Raw genomic sequence first — 15,784 nt, 5'->3', positions numbered from 1 at the left:
CGTCCTTTATATACGGGGGCAGGGGGGCACCCCATGACACACAAGTTGATCTACGGATCGTTCCTTAGCCGTGTGCGGTGCCTCCCTCCACCATATTCCACCTCGGTCATATCATCACGGAGTTTAGGCGAAGCCCTGCGCCGGTAGAACATCATCATCGTCACCATGTCGTCGTGCTGACGGAACTCATCCCCGACACCCTGCTGGATTGGAGTCCGGGGATCGTCATCGAGCTGAAGGTGTGCTGAACTCGGAGGTGCCGTACGTTCGGTGCTTGGATCGGTCGGATCGTGAGGACGTATGACTACATCAACCGCGTTGTCATAACGCTTCCGCTTAAGGTCTACGAGGGTACGTGGACAACACTCTCCCCTCTCGTTGCTATGTCATCACCAAGATCTTGCGTGTGCGTAGGAATTTTTTTTGAAATTACTACGTTCCCCAACAGTGGCATCCGAGCCTAGGTTTTATGCGTTGATGTTATATGCATGAGTAGAACACAAGTGAGTTGTGGGCGATACAAGTCATACTGCTTACCAGCATGTCATACTTTGGTTCGGCGGTATTGTGAGATGAAGCGGCCCGGACCGACATTACGCGTACGCTTACGCGAGATTGGTTTCACCGTTACGAGCACTTGTGCTTAAAGGTGGCTGGCGGGTGTCTGTCTCTCTCACTTTAGCTGAATCGAGTGTGGCTATGCCCGGTCCTTGCGAAGGTTAAAACAACACTAACTTGACGAACTATCGTTGTGGTTTTGATGCGTAGGTAAGAACGGTTCTTGCTAAGCCCGTAGCAGCCATGTAAAACTTGCAACAACAAAGTAGAGTACGTCTAACTTGTTTTTGCAGGGCATGTTGTGATGTGATATGGTCAAGACGTGATGCTATAAGTTGTTGTATGAGATGATCATGTTTTGTTGAAGTTATCGGCAACTGGCAGGAGCCCTATGGATGTCTCTTTGTTGCATAAGATGCAAGTGCCAAATAATTGCTTTACTTTATCTCTATACGATAGCAATAGTTGCAAAAGCAATAGTTGGTGAGACAACCATGTGATGACACATTGATATAGATCAAGATGATAAAGATCATGGTGTCGTGCCGGTGACGATAGAGATCATGACAGTACTTTGGAGATGGAGATCAAAGGCGCAAGATGATCATGGCCATATCATGTCACATATTTTGATTGCATATGATGTTTATCTATTATACATCTTATTCTATTTTGTTTGACGGTAGCATTATAAGATGATCTCTCACTAATTATCAAGAAGTGTTCTCCCTGAGTATGCACCGTTGCCAAAGTTCGTCGTGCCCAGACACCACGTGATGATCGGGTGTGATAAGCTCTACGTCCATCTACAACGGGTGCAAGACAGTTTTGCACACGCGGAATACTCAGGTTAAACTTGACGAGCCTAGCATATGCAGATATGGCCTCGGAACACGGAGACCGAAAGGTCGAGCATGAATCATATAGTAGATATGATCAACATAGTGATGTTCACCATTGAAAACTACTCCATCTCACGTGATGATCGGTTATGGTTTAGTTGATTTGGATCACGTGATCACTTAGATGACTAGAGAGATGTCTGTCTAAGTGGGAGTTCTTAAGTAATATGATTAATTGAACTTAAATTTATCATGAACTTAGTCCTGGTAGTATTTTGCAAATTATGTTGTAGATCAATAGCTTACGTTGTTGCTTTCATATGTTTATTTTGATATGTTCCTAGAGAAAATTGTGTTGAAAGATGTTAGGAAAAATGATGCGGATTAGATCCGTGATCTGAGGTTTATCCTCATTGCTGCACAGAAGAATTATGTCCTTAATGCACCGCTAGGTGACAGACCTATTGCAGGAGCAGACGCAGACGTTATGAACGTTTGGCTAGCTCAATATGATGACTACTTGATAGTTTTGTGCACCATGCTTTATGGCTTAGAATCGGGACTTCAAAGATGTTTTGAACATCATGGACCATATGAGATGTTCCAGGAATTGAAGCTAATATTTCAAGCAAATACCCAAGTTGAGAGATATGAAGTCTCCAACAAGTTCTATAGCTAAAAGATGGAGGAGAATCGCTCAACTAGTGAGCATGTGCTCAGATTGTCTGGATACTTCAATCGCTTGAATCAAGTGGGAGTTAATCTTCCAGATAAGATAGTGATTGATAGAATTCTCTAGTCACCATCACTAAGTTATTAGAACTTCGTGATGAACTATAAAGGGATGATGAAAACGATTCCCGAGCTCTTCGTGATGCTGAAATCGACGAAGGTAGAAATCAAGAAAGAGCATCAAGTGTTGATGATTGACAAGACCACTAGTTTCAAGAAAAGGGCAAAGGGAAAGAAAGGGAACTTCAAGCAGAATGGCAAGCAAGTTGTCACTCCCGCGAAGAAGCCCAAAGCTGGACCGAATCCTGAAACTGAGTGATTATACTGCAAAGGAAATGGTCACTAGAAGCGGAAATGCCTTGAATATTTGGTGGATAAGAAGGATGGCAAAGTGAACAAGGGTATATTTGATATACATGTTATTGATGTGTACCTTACTAGTGTTTATAGTAACCCCTGAGTATTTGATACTTGTTCGGTTGCTAAGATTAGTAACTCGAAACAGGAGTTACAGAATAAACAGAAACTAGTTGAGGGTAAAGTGACGATGTGTGTTGGAAGTGGTTCCAAGATTGATATGATCATCATCGCACACTCCCTATACTTTCGGGATTAGTGTTAAACCTAAATAAATGTTATTTGGCGTTTGCGTTGAGCATGAATATGATTTGATCATGTTCATTGCAATACAGTTATTCATTTAAAATCGGAGAATAATTGTTGTTCTGTTTACATGAATAAAACCTTCAAATGGTCATACACCCAATGAAAATAGTTTGTTGGATCTCGATCGTAGTGATACACATATTCATAATATTGATGCCAAAAGATGCAAAGTTAATAATGATAGTGCAACTTATTTGTGGCACTGCCGTTTGGATCATATCGGTGTAAAGCGCATGAAGAAACTCCATAAAGATGGATTTTCGGAATCACATGGTTATGAATCATTTGATACTTGCGAACCGTGCCTTTTGGGCAAGATGACTAAAACTCCGTTCTTCGGAACAATGGAACGAGCTACTGACTTGTTGGAAATAATACATACTGATGTATGTGATCCAATGGGTGTTGATGCTCGTGACAAGTATCATTATTTTCTGACCTTCACAAGATGATTTGAGCAGATATGAGTATATCTACTTAATGAAGCACAAGTCTGAAACATTTGAAAAGTTCAAAGAATTTCAGAGTGAAGTGGAGAATCATCGTAACAAGAAAATAAAGTTTCTACGATCTGATCGTGGAGGAGAATATTTGAGTTACGAGTTTGGCCTTCATATAAAACAATGTGGAATAGTTTCACAGCTCACGCCACATGGAACACCATAACGTAATGGTGTGTCTGAACGTCATAACCGCACTTTATTTGATATGGTGCGATCAATGATGTCTCTTACCGATTTACCAATATCGTTTTGGGGTTATGCATTAGAGACAGCTGCATTCACGTTAAATAGGGCACCATTAAATCCGTTGAGACGTCACCGTATGAACTATGGTTTAGCAGTAAACCTGAGCCGTCGTTTCTTAAAGTTTGGAGTTGCGATGCTTATGTGAAAAAGGTTTTCAACCTGATAAGCTCGAACCCAAATCGGAAAAGTGCGTCTTCATAGAATACCCAAAGGAAACTGTTGGGTACTCCTTCTATCACAGATCCAAAGGCAAAACATTCGTTGCTAAGAATGGATCCTTTCTAGAGAAGGAGTTTCTCTCGAAAGAAGTGAGTGGGAGGAAAGTAGAACTTGATAAGGTAATTGTACCTTCTCCCTTACTGGAAAGTAGTTCATCACAGAAATCTGTTCCTGTGACTACTACACCAATTAGTGAGGAAGCTAATGATGATGATCATGTAACTTCAGATCAAGTTACTACTGAACCTCGTAGGTCAACCAGAGTGAGATTCGCACCAGAGTGGTAAGGTAATCCCATTCTGGAGGTCATGTTACTTGACCATGACGAACCTACGAACTATGAGGAAGCGATGATGAGCCCAGATTCCGCAAAATGGTTTGAGGCCATGAAATCTGAGATATGATCCATGTATGAGAACAAAGTATGGACTTTGATGGATTTGCCCGATGATCGGCAAACCATAGAAAATAAATGGATCTTCAAGAGGAAGACGGACGTTGATAGTAGTGTTACTATCTACAAAGCTAGACTTGTCGAAAAAGGTTTTTGACAAAGTTCAAGATGTTGAATACAATGCAATTTTCTCACTCGTATCGATGCTTAAAAGTCTGTCCGAATCATGTTAGCAATTGCCACATTTTATGAAATCTGGCAAATGGATGTCAAAACTGCATTCCTTAATGGTTTACTTAAAGAAGAGTTGTATATGATGCAACCAGAAGGTTTTGTCAATCCTAAAGGTGCTAACAAATTGTGCAAGCTCCAGCGATCCATCTATGGACTGGTGCAAGCATCTCGGAGTTGGAATATATGCTTTGATGAGTTGATCAAAGCATATGGTTTTATACAGACTTTTGAAGAAGCCTGTATTTACAAGAAAGCGAGTGGAGCTCTGTAGCATTTCTAATATTATATGTGGATGACATATTGTTAATTGGAAATGATATGGAAATTCTGGATAGCATGAAAGGATACTTAAATAAGAGTTTTTCAAAGCAAGACCTCGATGAAGCTGCTTACACATTGAGCATCAAGATCTATATAGATAGATCAAGACGCTTGATAAGATTTTTCAATGAGTACATACCTTGATAAATTTTTGAAATAGTTCAAAATGGAACAGTCAAAGAAGGAGTTCTTGCCTGTGTTACAAGTTGTGAAGTTGAGTAAGATTCAAGACCCGACCATTGCAGAAAATAGAAAGAGAATGAAAAATCATTCCCTATGCCTCAGTCATTGGTTCTATAAAGTATGCTATGCTGTGAACCAGACCTATTGTATACCTTGCTCTGTGTTTGGCAAAGGAATACAATTTTGATCTAATAAGTAGATCTCTGGACATGGGTCAAGAATATCCTTAGTGAGGACTAAGGAGATGTTTCTCGATTATGGAGGTGATAAAAGAGCCCGTCGTTAAAGTTACAACGATGCAAGCTTTTACACCAATCCAGATGACTCTAAGTCTCAATCTGGATACATATTGAAAGTGGGAGCAATTAGCTAGAGTAGCTTCGTGCAGAGCATTGTAGACATAGAATATTTGCAAAATACATATGGCTCTGAATATGACAGACCAGTTGACTAAGCTTCTCTCACGAGCAAAACATGATCATACCTTAGTACTCTTTGGGTGTTAATCACATAGCGATGTGAACTAGATTATTGACTCTAGTAAACCCTTTGGGTGTTGATCACATGATGATGTGAACTATGGGTATTAATCACATGCAGATGTGAATATTGGTGTTAAATCACATGGCGATGTGAACTAGATTATTGACTCTAGTGCAAGTGGGAGACTGAAGGAAATATGCCCTAGAGGCAATAATAAAGTTATTATTTATTTCCTTATTTCATGATAAATGATTATTATTCATGCTAGAATTGTATTAACCGGAAACATGATACACGTGTGAATACATAGACAAACATATAGTCACTAGTATGCCTCTACTTGACTAGCTCATTAATCAAAGATGGTTATGTTTCCTAACCATAGACATGTGTTGTCATTTGATTAATGGGATCACATCATTAGGATAATGATGTGATTGACATGACCCATTCCATTAGCCTAGCACTTGATCGTTTAGTATATTGCTATTGCTTTCTTCATGACTTATACAAAGTTCCTGCAACTATGAGATTGTGCAACTCCCATTTACCGGAAGAACACTTTGTGTGCTACCAAACGTCACAACGTAACTGGGTGATTATAAAGGTGCTCTACAGGTGTTTCCGAAGGTACATGTTGGGTTGGTATAATTCGAGATTAGGTTTTGTCACTCCGATTGTCGGAGAGGTATCTCTGGGCCCTCTCGGTAATACTCATCACCTAAGCCTTGCAAGCATTGTAACTAATGAGTTAGTTATAAGATGATATATTACAGAACGAGTAAAGAGACTTGCCGGTAACGAGATTGAACTAGGTATTGGATACCGACGATCAAATCTCGGGCAAGTAACATACCGATGACAAAGGGAACAACGTATGTTGTTATGCGGAGTCCCGGATGAGATCAGGGACATGACGAGGAGTCTCGAAATGGTCGAGACGTAAAGATCAATATATTGGACGACTATATTCGGAGTTCGGAAAGGTTCCGAGTGATTCGGGTATTTTTCGGAGTACCGGAGAGTTACGGGAATTCGCCGGGGAGTATATGGGCCTTATTGGGCTATACGGGAATAGAGGAGAGAGGCCAAAAGGAAAGAGGCCTGCGCCCCCCCTCTGGTCTGAATTGGAAAGGGGGGCAGCCCTCTTTTCCTTTTCCCTCTCCCCCTCTTTCCACTTCTCCTACTCCAACAAGGAAGGAGGGAGTCCTACTCCCGGTGGGAGTAGGACTCCCCTTGGCGCGCCCCCTCCTAGGCAGGCCGCACCTCCCCCTCCCTCCTTTATATACGGGGGCAGGGGGGCACCCCATGACACACAAGTTGATCTACGGATCGTTCCTTAGGCGTGTGCGGTGCCCCCCTCCACCATATTCCACCTCGGTCATATCGTCGCGGAGTTTAGGTGAAGCCCTGCGCCGGTAGAACATCATCATCGTCACCATGCCGTCGTGCTGACGGAACTCATCCCCGACACCCTGCTGGATCGGAGTCCGGGGATCGTCATCGATCTGAACTAGTGCTGAACTCAGAGGTGCCGTACGTTCGGTACTTGGATCGGTCGGATCGTGAAGACGTACAACTACATCAACCGCGTTGTCATAATGCTTCCGCTTACGGTCTACGAGGGTACGTGGACAACACTCTCCCCTCTCGTTGCTATGTCATCACCATGATCTTGCGTGTGCGTAGGATTTTTTTTAATTACTACGTTCCCCAACAGAAATTAGTTGCCGTCAGTGATGACAGTGGCATGGCAACAACATAGTGCATTCATAAAATTAGTTGCCACATGGAAAGCATATTCGTGGCAATTGACACGGTTGATCAGGAAATTAGTTTCCATCACTAATCATAGTTGTTGAAACTGCCATGGCTGCCATTATCCTACACTTTGAAATGCACCTACCTAGATCTAGGGTTCATTCGCAACTATCATACCTATGAAAAAAACTCCCTACACTGATGGCCATAGAATTTCGAGGCAAATCATAACTAACATCTAGAAAAATCACCTGCTTAATCGCAAGGCAAAAATCAGATTTGGCTGCGGACGGGGATGGGGACGGATTTGGCCCACACCGGCATGACTGCCACCGCGGCGGCGACGAAACTGCGCAATGCCACCCTAAATGGCAAGCATGCGACTCCACCGCCAACGGGGATGCCAGAGCACCACAAATCGGCCAGAATCTTGAGGAAACTCGAGTGGAAATCCACCATAAAGGGAGGGGGCACAAAATCGCATGCAGGAAATGTGAGCACGTGAGGGAGCCTTATCTTCAATCTGCGGCTCTCCGGCGACGATGCTCCGGTCCGGCGAGCCCCACCAATGGCCGCGAATGCGGTCGACTCTTCCGCCGCCGCCGTCGCTGTCAGTGTCAAAACCGGCGGATCTCGGGTAGGGGGTCCCGATCTATGCGTCTAAGGCTAATGGTAACAAGAGGCAAGGGACACGATGTTTTACCCAAGTTCGGGCCCTCTTGATGGAGGTAAAACCCTACTTCCTGCTTGATTGATATTGATGATATGAGTATTACAAGAGTTGATCTACCACGAGATCATAGAGGCTAAACCCTAGAAGCTAGCCTATGATGATTATGATTTTTCCTCTAAGGACTAATCCCTCCAGTTTATATAGACATCGGAGAGGGCTAGGGTTTACACAGAGTCTGTTACAAAGAAGGAAATCTATTACCCGGATCGCCAAGCTTGTCTTCCACGCAAAGGAGAGTCCCATCCGGACACGGGACGAAGTCTTGAGTCTTGTATCTTCACGGTCCATCAGTCCGGCTAAAGTATATAGTCCGGCTGTCCGGATACCCCCTAATCCAGGACTCCCTTAGTAGCCCCTGAACTAGGCTTCAATGACGATGAGTCCGGTGCGCAGTTTGTCTTTGGCATTGCAAGGCGGGTTCCATCTCCAAGTACACCAACGCAGATTGAGGATTGTGTCCAACTTCTCAAGGTAATTTCCGCTCATCACCATAGCATAGCAATTCATAAATCTGCTCTGTTGGCAATTTTTGTACGGTGTGCTCTCACACCATGGCCTGGCCCAACACGAACCGGTTTTTCTTAGCATGCCTCGATATGCACCGCGAGGCGGTTTTATTGGCACACCCTGCCAAAGCAGAGATCTTGTTCCCCTTATCGCGGGATTTTCCATCAATACGGGCGCGTGCAACCCCACGACGCCTGTTGGTATGACTCCGTGGTTTTAGGTAAGCCCCAAGCGGTGACGCTGAGGACGCTTGATATTCACCCCCTTTATGGAGGGGCCGAGGCCTATCCCTCTTTTCTACCACGCTTGCGTCTTTTCGCATCTCGAGTTCCAACACCCGAAGCCCAAGCTCAAGCCCTCTGGATCTTTAATCATCTCCAAATCCAACCTTCAAGGCCGGTGGATGGCTTCCTCGGTCACAGAGGAGGATATTGCGAAGCTTAGGGAGGTCTGATACCTGACCGCCGACATCAAGCACAGGCTCCTCGCTCCAGGGCAGATCATCCCCATTCCCGAGCCCAATGAGAGCGTAGTATTTGTCTCTCACTTCCTCCGCGGTTTAGGATTCACTCTTGATCCCTTCGTGAGAGGGCTCATGTTCTACTACCGTCTAGATTTTCATGATCTAGCTCCGGACGCCATCCTTCATATCTCGTCGTTCATCGTTGTGTGCGAAGCTTTTCTCCATGTCACCCCGCATTTTGGCTTATGGCTCAAGACCTTCAATGTGAAGCCAAAGATGATTGAGGGGCGACACGCGGAGTGCGGGGGAGCTGTAATAAGCCGGAACGCCGACGCCCCATGTCCGGAGGGCTCCTTCCCAGAAGTGTCCGATCTATGGCAGCGGAGGTGGTTTTATGTCATGGCTCCTAGAGGCACAAAGTGGGTGGCTGCCCCCGACTTCCGTTCGGGCCCTCCGCCTCAACTGGCGTCATGGGCCAATGTAGGACGTCATTGGGGGCCCGCTAATGATGTACCGACCCTACAGAGCCACATCCGGGAGCTTCTTCAGAGGGACATTAGCTTTACCAGCATAATTCAGGTAATGCTAGTCCGACGGATGTTGCCGTGCAAACGCCGGCCTCTCTGGATGTGGGAGTTTAATCCGGAAGGTCCGCGGATATTCTGCACTTCTTTGGCGTGACGCTCGAAGGGATGTGTAAGTTATTCTTCAGACCACAAGTAAAGTGTCCAGACACCACCGAGGATGTGGGCCTGAGCTGCAATCTCCCAGATACCCAAGTAAGTAACCCAAAAGCCGAACACATTATTTATAGTTATCATAACATTATTCTGAAAATCCTCCATGGCTAGGAATGGCTCAACTAGGCGGAGAGAATCAGGTGTCCGGCGCCACTACCCGAAGGCTCGCCTAGTCCCGCCATAGCCAAGATCCTTGTTCATGTTCTAAGTAAAGTGCCCTCGGGGAAAGACGAGGGGAAGAACATAGAAGCAGAACTTCACACGTTGCTCATCCAAACAGGGGGAATTGTTACCTCCCCAAAGGAGGATAGTCGGGGAGGGGAACCTAAGGTCTCCTCCCCTCGCGGGAAGAAAAGGGCAGCCTCCGAAGACTTGGAGACGGAGGTGCCCAAGGATGGGAAGAAAACTTCACCAGGGGGCCCTGCCCCGAAGGGCGTTCTTACCGTGCCATGCCCGCAAACGGGCCAGCCCTCAGCCGAGCTGTAAGTTAATCGTAAATACAGAGCTGCTGCTTCCTCCCCTGAGAACAATAACCAGGATCTCCCTTTTGCAGTCCGACTAGCAGCTCTTCTCGACAGAGCTCGTCTTCGGGGGATCTTCTTCCGGAGATGATGGAGAGTGAAACCCCACCATCCTCTCCGCCTCATGGGTCGGGCGACCCCAAGGTGTCGTCACGGAGGAGTCCGGATTTGCCGAGGCCAGAAGCTAGTACTTCGGCCGCCCTAGGCCCGGAGCATTCGGCGCCCACGGGGGGTGCTGAGAAAGGTCCGGCACAGTTTGGCGAACGGCGAGATACACTGACGGGTCTTCTGGAGCGAGCTGCTCTCTCGAAGGATCACTACTCATTAATGAGCATTGTGCTTGAGAAGATTTCATTCGCCACGAGTGGGTTGAATGAAGCTTTTACGAGCCTGCTCAGAGGCTTTGAGGTATGTAACGAGATACGTAATTCTTGATTATGGAGCACGCGGTAGGTGTGCTCCATATGGATAGTATCCCCTGAGACTCTGGTTGCCAGCCCAAGGCGGAAAATGGAGGGTCACATCGTTGAGTAATGATCATACTGTGTTTATGCATAGGTGGCTAAGGGTCCGGCAGCCGACCGGTCCATCGAAGTCGTCGAACTGAGGCGTCAGATTGGAGTTATTGATGCCGTTATCACACTTGTGAATGAGCGGCTTAACGAGTCACAAGGTATGCGCTCTGCCTTCTTTATTTGTTATTGGAAAAGTTAAGAAGAGCATAATGTTGATTTGATATACTTGGACTGTAGACGGAGCTGCTGTCGTGGAGGCTCTGAGGGACAAACTTGCCCTGGCCAAGGAACAGGCCCGGGCTAGCAATGCGGCTGCTGTAAAGGCGGCCGAAGAGTTGAGAGCCGAACAGGCTGCTCATCGCCTAAGCGAAGACAAAATAGCCGAAATGGCTATGGAGCTAAAAAATGCCGCCAACCGGTATGAGCTTCTTGAAAAAGAAAATCAGGTGAATAAGGCTGACCTGAAGAAGGCCCTTGATGCGGCCAAGGAGTCGCATTCCGACATGAGGGAAGCGCGGGAGGAGCTTTGACAGGCCGGAGAAATCACGGCAGGAAGCCCTTATTTGTCGCGGATGAAGTTTTTGGATCCAAAGTATGCTCCTCTGGACCGACGTTGGAGCCCTACAGACGCGTATGCGAATTTGGCAAAGAGCACGACTGATGCGGCCAAGTTTTTCGAGGATCAAAAAGATAATGAAGTGGAGAAGTTGTTCTGGTCGCAATTCAGTGCTCCGACGCGCCCATTGCCATTGAGTGAGAGGATGGCTGCTGTGGCCGAGCTCCATAGGCTGTCCGGCCTTGCAATGCGGTCTGTAATAGACCACCTATGGCCGAAGGAGCCTAAGGCGGACAGTTATTTTGGTTTAGTGCAACAATTCCTTGGTGTCGTATCGCGGATTGATGCCATGAAGAGGTCGGCGTGCATAGAGGGTGCACGGATGGCTCTTGCCCGTGTTAAAGCATATTGGACAGACATGGAGGCCACCATCGTTGCGACCCAGAATCCGGCGGGAAGCCAGGAGCCGGCCGGGCACTACTTGGAGCAGGTAACAGAAGGTGCTCGCTTGATAGAGGCTCAGTGTTCGAAGAATGTCATGTTCGAGTGACAAATCGTTTCATTGTAAAAACAATTTTATTGTAATTATGGAGGCTATGTTTATACTTTTGCCCGAAAGTGCTATTGTGCCTCCTGTGCGGCCGTTTTATTTATATGTGTAATCTGAAAGTTAGCAGTCGTTGGCTTCAGCCCCCACGCATACAATGCGGGGGTGTTCACGAAAAATATGCGTAATCACACTTGATCCAACATCTTGGTCCTTTAAGGAGGTGATCGCACGTCGAACTAGGCAACCGGACTATATAGCTGTAACACTTTCACTTAGCCATAGGAGTTTGACACTTGGCCTACTATGTAGCCCCCGGTACCTTTGCGTGCATCCGAATACGGGCGCGTGTGTACATGACCGGGAAACGGTCCTTCGTTAATGTGGAGGAATCCTAAAGATTCTGATAAGGCTTCGAGTGGTTGAACAGTCTCTCGCTATATCATGACAGTCAGTTTTCGGCTTTCTCTACTGAGGCGCTCATCCGGAATAACCAGGGCACAATCGCAGTAGTTCTCCTTTGGTCGCCTTAGCCGATAAGAAAGGAACATAAGGCGGCAAACCCAGGAGCCTGGGAAACCCAACATTTGACCGAAAACATGATTCGGAGCTGATGCATATAAGGCCAAACTCGCGACGCCGAACACTCCCGAAGGTATTCGGACTTTATAACATATACTGGGCTGAGTAACACCCTTTATTATGAGCCCTATATTTCTAGGTATGTGCATTAGTCTGCCGTGGCGAAATGCCAATAACGGCAGTATCCTTTGTGGGTTTAGTACCCATGGGATGTGTAAGCAACAAAAGACAATAAAGAAGGTTTACACAGGGGCTTAATCTAAAGAGAAACCTTTGAGTGGGGCCCTGCTGCATGTCTGCGCCTTTGTCTCCGTTGTGCCGTGTCCTGGGAGGGTATCGCACGAATGATTTCTTTAAAAAAGGAAAACTCATGTAGAAGAGTATGACGTAAGCGTGCGAAGTGTTGACTATTGTCAATGAATAGCAGAGGTGTAAGACATTGGCCTGTTAATTGGGTCAAGCAAAAAGGTGGGCTTTATTGAGTATTTGAAGCCCCTGGTGTCCTCTATGGGACTACATGTGTAGCGCCCACTCATGTTTATCCGGGCTGCCGGACTCATCTAACCGTGACCGTGGTCTTAACAACCAATCATGCGTTCATGTATTAGTGGCCACTTAGAGTCTGGCTGCTATAGAGCCGTCGCATACTCTTCGGCGCGTAGGGAATGCTCTGTACTTCCGTTAACGGTGATGACGCCGCGTGGACTGGGCATCTTGAGTTTAAGATAGGCATAGTGCGGTACTGCGTTGAAGCGGGCAAAGGCCGTTCTCTCGAGCAATGCGTGATAACCACTTTGGAGGGGGCCGATGGCGAAGAGTAGTTCTTCGCTTCTGAAGTTGCCTGGGGAGCCAAATATCACCTCTAGTACGAGGGAGCCCCTACAGTGGGCTTCGACGCCTGGTATCACCCCTTCAAAGGTGGTGTTACTTTGGCTGATTCTGGTTGGGTCTATCCCCATCCTTTGGATCGTGTCCTGGTATATTAGGTTAAGAATACTGCCGCCGTCCATGAGGACGCGAGTGAGATGGTATCCATCGATTATTGGGTCGAGCACCAAGGCAGCTGATCCTCCATGCTGCATACTAGTCGGGTAGTCCCTGTGATTGAAGGTGATCGGGCAGGCCGACCAGCGGTTAAGCTTTGGGGCGACGGGCTCTATAGCGTGTGCGTCTCTGAGCGCACGTTCGTGCCTTCTCGTGCATATGTGAGTTGCGTGGATCGTGTTTACTGTTTTTACCTCTGGTGGGAATTTTTTCTGTCCCCCAGTGTTTGGCTGGCGAGGCTCATCCTCGTCTTCACTTGGTGTTTCCCTTCCCTTTTGTTCGACATTTAATTTGCCGGCCTGCTTAAAGACCTAGCATTCTCTATGAGTGTGGTTTGCAGGTTTTTCGGGGGTACCATGAATTTGGCATAGTCTGTCCAGGACTTTGTTCAGGCCAGACGGTCCCTCTTTGCTGCCTTTAAATGGCTTCTTTTGTTGACCGGGTCGAGAGCCCCTAAATCCGGCGTTGACCGTTGTGTTGTCCGGACTTTCGTCCTTGTTTTGACGTTTGTTTTTATTGCGCCGAGGCTTCCCGTTGCCATCCCTGATTTCGGATGTACTTGGGTCGCTGGTGCCTCTACGGGCCAACCAGCTATCTTCACCCGTGCAAAAGCAGGTCATAAGGCTTGTTAAGGTTGCCATTGTCCTCGGCTTTTCTTGGCCGAGGTGTCTGGTGAGACACTCGTCCCGGATGCTGTGTTTGAAGGCCGCTACGGCTTAGGCATCCGGACAATCGACAATTTGATTCATCTTAGTGAGGAATCTGTTCCAAAGCTTGTGGGCGGACTCTCCGGGCTGTTGAATTATGTGACTTAAATCGTCCATGTCTGGAGGCCGCACATAGGTCCCTTGAAAATTGGCCTTGAAAGCATCCTCGAGTTCCTCCCAACTTCCGATTGAATTTTCAGGGAGGCTTTTCAGACAGTGTCGAGCTGGTCCCTTCAACTTTAGGGGAAGGTATTTGATGGCGTGGAAGTCGTCCCCACGAGCGATGTGGATATGCATGATAAAATCCTCGATCCAGACCCCGGGGTCTGTCATTCCGTCATATGTCTGTATGTTCGTAGGTTTAAAACCCTGTGGAAATTCATGGTCCAGTACCTCTTCAGTGAAGCACAGAGGGTGAGCAGCCCCTCAGTATCTGGACTTGTTGTGGCATGCCGTCGGCTGTTGTTGTGTCCGGTGCTGATTCCGAACTGGTACTCGATCAGTCTGATCGTTTAGGTGACCATAGTCCTGCGCTGGGGCGTGTCCTCTAGAACCATAGATGGACCTGGTCGCGCCGGACTTTTTATCCAGGAGCCCATGTAAATCGTGTGCGGCGTCCGTAGCTGCTCTATTGCGGTTATGAAGTGGTTGGTCCGGCCTGCTAGCCGTATTGTTCTTCGGCGGAGAGGCCTCATCGTCGAATTCTGGCAGCAGCTTGCGTTTTGGATAGCTCTTTGTGTGGCGATCGTCGCCAAACTTTTCTTCAGTGTCTAGCACTTTATTCCATCTGCGATTGAGCGTTTCCTGTGCGGCCTTAAGCCTTTCCTTCTTCTTCTTTAGACTTCTCGCAGTGGCCATAAGACTTCTGTGGAGGTTATCTCATTTCAAACGTGTTTCCGGGATGATGAACGCATCGTCGTCCGGACTGTGCTCTTGTCCCGGGGCAGTTTGATGAGTTCATCCCTCGGGATCACTATGCTCGGGCGTCTGCTCCGGGCTGTGTTCGGCATGACCTGGCTCATCCTGCTCCATTGCTAGGTCCATATAGTCGTTGTTGCCCTCGGAGTTGACTGGGGTGTCGATCTTTCCGGCGCAGTTATCACTATTTTTACTGTTGCTAGACTTGGAGCATCGTGTGCACCGTCGTTTTGGCTTTTGTCCGAGGGTTTTATCCTCCGGTTTGTCGCCATCGTCCTCCTTGGGCGTATCCACCATGTATATCACTACAAAAAAAGAAACATCTGTGACATTTTGGGCCGAATGAATTTTTTCTGTCATACATATGACACTTCTATGATGATAATTGTGACAAAACACGGTATCATCATAGATGTGGTGGGCTCCTACTTCTATGACAAAAAATCATGACAGAAAATGGGCTTGTCGTCCTGGGCGGGCCGGAGACGCAGCTGCATGACATTCTTGGGCCGTCCATGATGAAAAAAACCATGGTAGAAGCGAGGGGGAGGCAAATTTCGGGGAGTTGCCGGCTACGGTGGGAGAGCGATGCGCGTTTCTCTCATACAGGTACGCGCGTGTGTGCAAGGCGTTGGCTCTAACTGAACCCGAGTGAGGCGTTGGGCTCTAACTGAACCCGAGCGATTGCACTGCAGGCTACGCGTTACTGAACCCGAGCGATTGATCGATGGCTGTTAACTGAACCCGATGGAGCGATTCCTTCGCTACTGCTGCTAACTGAAGCCGATCGATTGGATGAATAGTGAGCG

The sequence above is a fragment of the Triticum aestivum genome, chromosome 1B (genome assembly GCF_018294505.1).
Source record: "Triticum aestivum cultivar Chinese Spring chromosome 1B, IWGSC CS RefSeq v2.1, whole genome shotgun sequence".
Taxonomy (NCBI): Eukaryota; Viridiplantae; Streptophyta; class Magnoliopsida; order Poales; family Poaceae; genus Triticum; species Triticum aestivum.
The sequence above is the reverse complement of the archived record's forward strand: the minus strand, read 5'-3'. Positions refer to the sequence as shown.